Here is a 9,803-nt window from a genome sequence, read left to right on the forward strand (position 1 = left end):
CACCAATTTTCAATGTTACTCCGTGGTACGGTAATCGAAATGACAGTTGAAACGGTTTGTTATAACAAAGTTACATAATGGAGTTATAAAAACTGACTTGAAACAAACTTATATAACTTTATTTCCAATGACAGCCTTTTCTGGAGTTAAGTTGTATAGCTCACTGCAGTATAACAAAGCTGAAAGCAGCCTTCTTATTGACGTTTAGGCCAGCTTGTTTACTATGAAGCCTCGTGGAGAGATGTGGAAGTGCGCCTGGACCTGCCTGGAGATAACAACAAGTCGTCGAAGTCATCGGATCGAATCTTGGGAAAGACGGAGTTCATCAAAAAAATGAAAATCTAAAAGTTCGCCATGAAGAGGGTTTCACATGAATCACAGTTAGAGAGCGCAAAAATATTATTTTTTTTTCATGCAATTTAAATTTTTTTCTAAATAAATCGGGCAGAAACAAACGTACCAAAATAGTCAGAGATACTATTCATATTGGCTTCGTCGTTGGTTGAAATTCTGATAAGAACTGTTTGTTTACATGTAAGTTGGGTAACGGTTAGACAACTGTTTTCAATCTATCTTTCCTTTTCAGTGTGCGCTTTGATTTGACAGCACAGCCGTTAACCACGCCCCCTTTTTTCCGTTGAATCTCTTGTTAGCTAGCACAGTGTTGTCAGATACATTTGTACAACTTACTCTGATAACTTGCATCTTATACTGGCAAGTTATACAACAGAAAAAAGTGCGCTTTTTCCAATGCACAGGAGTTGTAGAACAAGTTGTGGTAACGAGGCCGTTCGGTTATACAACCAGTTAGGAAATACGTTTATCTGACAAAGTGTGTTGCTTGGGTAGGACAAAGTTTCACGCAAATCGAAGAGGGGTCGCGGCAACTGCTGTGTGAGTTGGCGGAGAATTACCCATAAATCATTTTTGAATTAACTGCTGCCAAATTTATATGGAAAATTATATGGACAAACTAATGATGCAAAATGGCTTCTTTGGGCATACCGAAGGCACCAAAAAAGATTCAGCCTGATTAAAAATTACAAAAAAATCGAATGACCGAAATCTCAGAGAATTGTTCTTAAATGAAACCAAAAGAGGTAATTGTATAATAAAATGTAAACTCAAATATTTTCATGATTAGGATTTGTGTTGATCCAGAACTTGAAGGTTTTTCTGAGAAAACAATCATTTAATGATTATGATATAACCAATTACTAAAAAAATAACATGATTCAATACTGCAAAAATAGTAGGCCTTCGACTCATGAAAAGATTATGTTATCGAAGTCGCCAAACTAGATCAGCATGTTCCACATTTCAATTAACCTCTATTTCTATAAGTAGGAACCATTTCAGTAAACAACTTGTTTTTATTGTAAAATTTATCGTGTAACCTACTTTAAGCATCATCATTGTGTTAACTCATAATTTTTGAAATTTAATTGTGTCTGGAAACCACATGTCATATTTTTCAAGGAACCACGTGCAACACACCCCCAAACGAAGCAAAAAAAACGAACAAAAAATGCAGCCAGACAACGTCAAAAAGGGGAAGGAATTCCATGTCCTGTTCTTTGGATTGCAACACTCCCATAGAGCGAAAGCATCTCGTGTAAATTTGCTGTGAGTGTGGGTACCTACAACTCACTTAATCGCACACCAGCAAAAAAAAATACACACCTTTCGGATGTTTCGCTTTTTTTTTGTATTTTTCGTTATTTTCATTTTCTTCCGCAAGGATAAGAGGGCTACTCCGGAGGCGCCAAAACACCACCCCAAAACAAAACCCACCCTGCGCCACACCAACACACACACACACAAACACACGAAACCACCCTTCACACAACCGAGGGGGAAAAAGTTCAATGAACTCCAACGAAAAACACAAACGGCGCGCGCGAACTGGCGCGTACCAAAACTCTTACAACGAAAAAGAAGAGGAAATTGCGCGCACATACACACTCACAAAACTTACTACAATGAGAGAGAGATAGTATGGGAGAGAGTGAAACTTCGCGCAAAACCACGCTCTGTTATTCTCTGAATTCTAGAGTAAATTTTCAAAAGGTCCTATGTGCAAAATCCTCATTCTGAGAAATTTCATGTCGAAGTTTTGTGGAACATTTTTAAATCCTATTCAAACACGATTGAGTATTTATCAATTCTAAAAACGCCCAAATGAACCTAAAATGATGCTTTTTATGTGTGATTAACGGAAACAATCAAAAGTCTAGTTTAAACTGATTTTTGAAGCAATTTGTTTCATACGACCTGTTAGTGCACATAGGACACGTTTCATAGGACAAATTTTGCACATAAGACATAACACATTGGACCAAACTCGTGTAGCATTGCACATAGGACTTTTTCAGATTAACTTTAATCCTGATTTAAAAATAACAACTTTTTTATAATAACTTTGATCACCCAATCCTGGCGCAACGTGTAGGTAACAGCTGATTGATAGCATGAAATGTTTCAATGCTTCCAGCGCGAAAGAGAGAAACCGTTAGGAGAACGAAACAACCAATCAGCGCTCTCGTCCACAACTGTCAGATAGGTTCCTGGCAAATCATCCTATCCGGCAATGTAAATAATATTTTGCAGAGTACGCATAGAACTCTTCGTGTTTTGAAAATTGTGGTTGTTTTTTTTTGCTTTTTGCCGTTTTTAAGTGTTTTAATGTTGTAAAGCTGAATAACTTGTGTTAAGGTAAGTTTTTTTTTCGAGTTTCCGGTACGGTGACAGCTCATTATTTGTTCGTTTTTTTCCTGCTTAATTTTTATTACAGATCTCGTCGGAAAACTACTTAGCTTGTCCAAATCTCGGTCAACTGTTTACAAATCCATGACGCAACAATAAGGATGATTTTGGGCGGGTTCGCGGCCACGCAATGCATCAAGTCGATTTAAATTTTCCAAGCAGGGAGACGATTACGACTTGGCAAAAAATAACCCGGACGGTAGCCAGCAACGAGCGGAAAGCCTAGAACAAGATGACCATCAACAAGTGCCGTCAACAGCCACAGGTCGTGATTTTGCTGTTCATCTGATGCTGATCTTTAACATGGACTTGAAAAATCTATGTACTAACTGCTTCAAGTCTGGTTTGTGGAATCGTTTTGAAAATTACCAAAACAATCTTTTAATTCAAAAAATCTCTTTCCAGAATGGTCATGACCGAGTACACCGAGCGGAAGAAGATGTCGAGCGACAGGATATGCATGGCCATTCCAAGCCGGTGAACAGGGTCAAGGTCGTCGGTCTGGCAAGTCCGTATCATTTTGCTCGATCCGGTCGATTGTTCGACTGCCAAAAGCATCGAGGAGGGAATCGTCTCCACCGCGACATGCTTAAACCTGAACGGCGTCCTGTTGAAGACGGTGCTGGATCTAGTTTCCCACACTGGTAACCTGTTACGGATCAACACCGGATTAAAGTTTTGATCGTGTCCAGACTTTTGGGGCTGAGCATCTTTGTGATAGAAACTGTTAACCGTTAGCGTACGCGTGCAGTGCGCCAAAGATTACATTTTGACCAATATTCGATATTTCATTGACGACGTTGTAGGGTCTAAACGGTGGAAAAAGAGTGCACCTTTCGAGGCACGTTTCGTGATGTTGTCCGGCATGGTCGGAATGGTTCCGTTTACAAGTCTTGCCAACAAACAAAACCCACATCTTTACGTTCGAGACCATCCCCAGTTCCTGTAGGGGATTCGGGGCCTCAAAAAGTACTTTGATGCAATTATTGTATAAATAAAATGAATAGAAGTAGCATTATTCTTTTCATTTAACATATTTTTTTTATTAACAGGAATAAAAACATACAAGAACATGAAATTTTATGAACTGCTCTGCATTTCTATTTAATTTGGTGTTCCCTATTCAGCGTTGTTTTGAAATTGTCTTTTTGCAATTCCGTCGCGACACTACTTACTTTGCCTGTCATTATGCCTACTTTTCTCTACCAAAAGAAACAGAATCAAATAGTAACACTTTTCAAAATAAATGCTAAAAAGTTCTAGTGAACTTTTCAGCACTTATTTCGAAAAGTAATACTGTTATTTTTTTATTTAATTGAAAAAACTACATGAACATTTCACTTATAATTCCATTCACAGGGTGTTTTTTTGAATTGCAAAAAACTTGATTTTTTCAGAGCGAGTCGTACATTTATCCAACTCGGTGAACCTCGTTGGGTAAATGTACGTGAATAAAAACTTTTTTTTACAGGTTTTTGGCGGTTTCTTGAAACTATATTAGATTTTGCATTATTATCGCATTTTTGACAGTATTACATTTATGTTATTTGTCCACGCAGTAAGCACCAGCATTCATCGTCGACTCTTGTCATTCCGGAACCGCTATTTTGTTCAAATTGATCATTCCATCCAACCTGTGAACCTGCGCTGACGGACAACAATTTCTGGGTGGTTGTAAACTGCGTGTTGAGAGGATCTGAACCCTGATTTCTAGCTAATTACCTTCGTCAGGTAGCAGGTACTGGTCAATCTGCTAGTTAATTTGACCGTCTCTCCTTTCGTTTACCATCGTGCTCCTAGTTGTGCCGTCTCCGGTGATTATTGCCATCCAGCGGTTCGTTGACGCAAAAGTTAGAATTTAGAAGGAGCGTTTTCAGCAGGGTGATCTGCTGTACGTTACTCAGCTGGTCTAGTTGGCGTTCCCCTGGAAGATGGAATACCAGCGCTTGAAACACGCGTGGCAACAGCTAGACGACGGACATGACCGCGCATGTGTGTGTGAGTTCAACTTACACGCGATTGCTGCCTAAATGAAGTACTAAACATACAGGATTTTCTCAAACTTAATTTATTTATATTCCTCGTTTTGTTTTATTCAACACTCTCCCTCAACGCGCTATGTATCACTTAAGTAAACCATACGCTTGATCAGCTCATTGATCTTTTCCTTGCGGTTGCCAAAGTCTCCGTCTTCGCCGTAGTGGTTGTACTTGCGCCAGTCACAGGTCGGAGTGTTGAGGCTTGTACGCGGCACGCAGCATCTGCTCGATCACGCGAAGAAGTCCGTAGTCGGGATTCGGTTGTATCGGTGCTTGGCGAACTTAAGCAAGCCCCAGGTGATGTCGGGGCGGTGATACGCAGCAAGTTCTTGGTGACTTTGTTCAGCTTGATAATGATACCACAGATACGCATGACGAAGGCAACCTTCGGCTCGCCCGGAATGTAGATGTTTCCGGCCTTCTTAACATCGCGCGCCTTGTCCACCACCTCATGCTCCATGCGGGCATACTTCTTGGTGTACTTGGCCGCGCGCAGCAGGATCTACCTAACGCGGAGTAGCTTGACGGCTTGCAGCTAGCGGCGCAGATTTTCCGGGTGGGCCAACAACTTGGCCTTCGTTGCCTTCAGCTTGGATTCTGGCACCGCCGGCAGTTTTAGGGATTCCTTGGAACGTAGACGATTGCCCGCTTCCAACACTTCGTTCCACTCATTCCAGAATTCCACTCGAGATGATCCGAATCGGCCACCGTGCAAGGCGGAAATTTCGTTCGAAATGTGCTGTATTTGGAGGTGTGAGTTTAGCAATTGTTCACAGTAGGAAAATACCGAGGAACTTACCACTAGCGGTACGATCAGCGTAACATCGAAGAATGATGTCACTATACTCCGCCAGCAACACTGCTGAGCGCAGTAAAACATCAGCAGGTAATTTCACACCAGAACAGCACCCGCGACCAACAGCTGGAGACGGCAACTTCCGGATAAGTATCTTGTTCGAGTTCTGCTTGTATTGGGCTACGGTTCCGTGCCGGACATAATGCGGCGTTTTGCACACCTCGACACTTCTGGGAAAAATTAAACAAACAAAAAATAATTATCACTCTCACTTTAAAACCTGTTAAAACTCTCTCCAAATCACTCCACTCCTTCAACAAAAAAAACTGACTTATCTATTTTATGAAGGCTTACCTCCATCAATGAAAAATCGCCTTTAAAAACAACAAAAAACTAAACCGTACAAAACGACCTATATGCACAAATTTTATGATTTTTTATGCTGCCTTGTTGGTGTTATGCTCCCAAGTTTTTGGGTGGTAGTATCTGTCAAATTCGAGAGAGTGCAGATAGGTTGAATTGAACTTCTCTCTTTTGCTTTGACAGCATTGAAACATTTCATGCTCTCTTCCAGCTGATGACTACACGTTGTGCGTGGATTGTACAAACATGAAGATTGTAAAATATTTATGTTTTATAATTTTATTAAAAAACGACTTATACATATTTTCAAATAAACTCAATAAACATGTACATATGTCATTTTGATATGAACGTATGTGCGTCAGCATTAAAAAATTATATTAATGTTTCATAGGTTGATTTGCTACGGTTCTATGTGCACGTTTCACTCGATTGCACATAGGACTCCCGTGTGGTAAAACGACCTATATTTATTTGGTGTAGAATTTATTAAGAATGCTTTTAGGTTGTTTTGTATTTTATCAATAACTTTAAAAATAAAAGGCTTTGAAGAAATTGGATTAGCGGTGAGTGTAGTTTCCAGCTTGCAGAATGTAATGCAATAAATAACTCAGTTTGTTTACTTTTGTCGCATAGGACCTTTTGAAAATTTACTCTAGAATTGATGGTGTGTGAAAGAAGTAAAAGACGTAAAAGCAGCAACAACAGAAAAAAGTCGTGTAAGTTTGTGTAATTTTCCGGTGTGTACGTTTTCCTCGGTGTGTACGTAATTTTCACGCGAGCGCGGGGAAAATGCTCGATCGGAGCAAGCGACGACTGAGAGCGAGAGCACACGTTTGAGAGGAGAGTAAAAATGTGAGTTTTCTCAATGAGCGGAGGAAAACGTGTTTGGAAATGTTTTGTTTTGAAAAAAAAAAACAAATTTAAATTTTGCGAAAAAATTAAGAATTAATGTAAAAATTGCATTCATTTTCATGTTTGCCAAAACTTTCAAAAGTAAACATTTCCACGCAACCGACAATAACATCGCACACACACACCACTTTGTTTACGTGCACGGGGGTAAAAGTTGCATCACAACTTGCATGTGTGCATCGAGTGTGCCGGTGCACAAGAATGCAACTAGCCTGTGACGGTGTGTGTGCGGGGTAGTACGAGTAAAATGTGTAAATAGTACGATAATTTGCATTGACGGCGGCGGCGAGTAGCGTAGCGTAAGGTTGAATGAGTGATTGTTGGCAGGGTGACGTTGGAATTGTGGTTGAAAGTTTTAAAGAGAATAAGTTTTATTGTAATTCATTAAGAATGCAATTTTGTTTTGGTCTGTTTATGTTTTGCCTTTCTCATCTTACTGAGGATTCTTGATTTTGTTTAAAGATCCTATAAACCAATTTTTATTATTTTTTTTTTTGCTTTTTAAGTATTTGTGAAACCAAACATTGATACTTTGAACTTTTCCTACGCGGTGTATAATGCAATTTCATACATCAAAAATGTAGTATTCTAAAATTTTGCGCAAAATATTTTGAATTAAACTTTTGTAACACTCTCTATTTTTTCAATAATAATAATTTCAAAATTTAAAACCAAGCCTTGCTTTTAAAAAGGTCTACAAATGGATAGTTTCCTTAATCTTTGAAACATTGTGATTGAAAAGATCAGAAAATTTCCCAAAAGTTTCATTTTTTAATAGTTTCCGATATCTCTGTTGAAAATTACAGGTTAATTACGCAGCAAAAATCCGATGGTAAAATCGCATGCAAAAGCATGCACATCACCTGTGTGAGCAAAAGCATGTAATATTGTATGAGAAAACGTGTACACAAAAACATGTACGGAATATTACATGCTTTTGCTCACAAAGGCGATGTGCATGCTTTTGCATGCGATTTTACCCAGTTTTTTTTACTGTGTAGGTAACACTTAGAAAACTCATTTTCATCGATTCGGAATCTTTGTGAAGCTGTATCTTAGAAATTAGTGTTTTTTTTAAATATAAAAAAAAACGAAAAGAAATTGAAAATGTAGGTCTAAAACTAGCACTGCCCCGGTATTGATTCGTTCAGCTGCCTCGGTTAAGCTCGGCCCAGTGCTTAACTGACGCACAGAGCTTATGGGATTTTGACTATATGGGAGAAATTGGCTATAATCGTATTAAAAATCATGCAAACATCAAACAATTATAGTGTTTTGGAATCGGGATGATGGCACTTATAATTACATGAAAATTTTCACAAAAATACGTATTTTCCTGTATTTTATAAAATGCAATGTTTCTCAAAAAATACACCAAATTATTGTTATTGCGATATGGGTATCAATCAATCAATCGCAATCAATCGCAATTTTTTAAAACATTTTTTGAAAATATTCGAAATTTTCTCAAAATTACATATTTTCGAAAAAAAATCTCAAATTTGTTTTTTTTACAATATGGATATCCAATGATCGGATTTTTTATACATTTCGAATGTAATAACTAGGGTTAGAGAATTTTCACGATTTCGCGGACAGCGTGAAATTCGTGAAATTTTTAGGTTTCCGTGAAATTTCGTGAAATTTATCAATTTTATCAAATCAATTCTTTGAAACAACAACATAATAAATATTTGATCCATAAAGACCATTGAAGTAAATTTTGTTGATTTTAATTTGAAGAATTTCTAGCAAAACAAACATTAACATAAAATTGTGATAACATTTTCGGAAAAGTAAATGCTGTGAATATTTTTTTAAATCATGTTAACAAAAAGCACTCAAAGTAAAAACATGGAAGATAACATTAATTATTTGATTCCAGTTATTCACTTATCGAAAATTTAAATTACTACAAATTTTATCTTTTTAAGCCAAACTTGTTAAAATTGATTGAACATGTATACTGTGATAAATATCTTAATGATATCACACTTTTTTTTATGTTGAATTATTTTGTTTTTTTATCAATTAAAAGCAAAGATTCATGCAAAAGAATCATTCAGTATAAACAGTCTATTCCCAGAGAATATAAGCAATAAGAATATAAAATGTGAAAGGAAAAAATATTGAGAAATAGATTACTATTTAGAGTATCAATAATAGTTTATCAGTTATTTATTTAGTTATATTTTCATTGGCTGTAAAAAAAATTTGACTGCAATTTTATATTGAACGTATAATTTTAAAAGACATTTAAAGATACCCGGGCAGACGGTAATAACAAGATTCGTGCAATTTCAATAACAAATGCTGTTAAAATAACAAAAAGTGTTATGGATTCTTGCAAAGTCACTTTTTGCATAAGAGTTTAATAACAGTTTATGTTATCATAACAAAATTTGTTATTGGTCTGATATTGGTTGAAAGCCAAAACAACTTGAAAAACATGTTTTGTTATGGAAGAATACCTCCAATTGTTATTGGGATGATCGGATTAGTTGTTAAAATTACAAAAATAATAACAAAGATTTGTTCGAAGAATAACTAAAAATGTTATTAGTCTGTTATTACAATAACATTCCAAAAAACAAAAAATCATAACGACTAATAACAAATTTTGTTATTAATAACATGAAATGTTATTGGCCTAGTATTTTCAAATATCAAAAAATGTTATTCCGAAGTTATTTCCGTCTGCTCGGGTATTCATGCTTTGTTTTATTCAGGATAAAATTAATAGTTTTGCTACACATTAAATTATGTTTGCCTATTGATTTCAAATTAAGTTTTTGAAAGTGAAATGAAAACTATAAACATATTTTTACTGGGCAAAAGTCACTGAAAAAAAACTTACTTTGATATGAAATTCAATAAATCAGTGTAAACTTTTTAGCTTTATTAGTCGAATATTAAAAAAAACA

General features: G+C 36.6%; 1 long non-coding RNA gene and 1 pseudogene across 1 annotated transcript; one reads left to right on the forward strand and one right to left on the reverse strand.

The window, feature by feature from the left end:
- The first annotated feature begins 2,569 nt into the window (after positions 1-2,569).
- On the forward strand, positions 2,570-3,754 carry LOC120422669 (uncharacterized). The gene is made up of 3 exons (XR_005606160.2): positions 2,570-2,715; positions 2,795-3,109; positions 3,172-3,754. It is a non-coding gene; the product is annotated as an uncharacterized LOC120422669 (long non-coding RNA).
- Positions 3,755-4,562: 808 nt separating this feature from the next.
- LOC120422661 (uncharacterized) lies at positions 4,563-6,274 on the reverse strand (annotated as a pseudogene).
- Between the last annotated feature and the right edge of the window lie 3,529 nt (positions 6,275-9,803).

This window comes from Culex pipiens, chromosome 2 (genome assembly GCF_016801865.2).
Source record: "Culex pipiens pallens isolate TS chromosome 2, TS_CPP_V2, whole genome shotgun sequence".
NCBI lineage: Eukaryota > Metazoa > Arthropoda > Insecta > Diptera > Culicidae > Culex > Culex pipiens.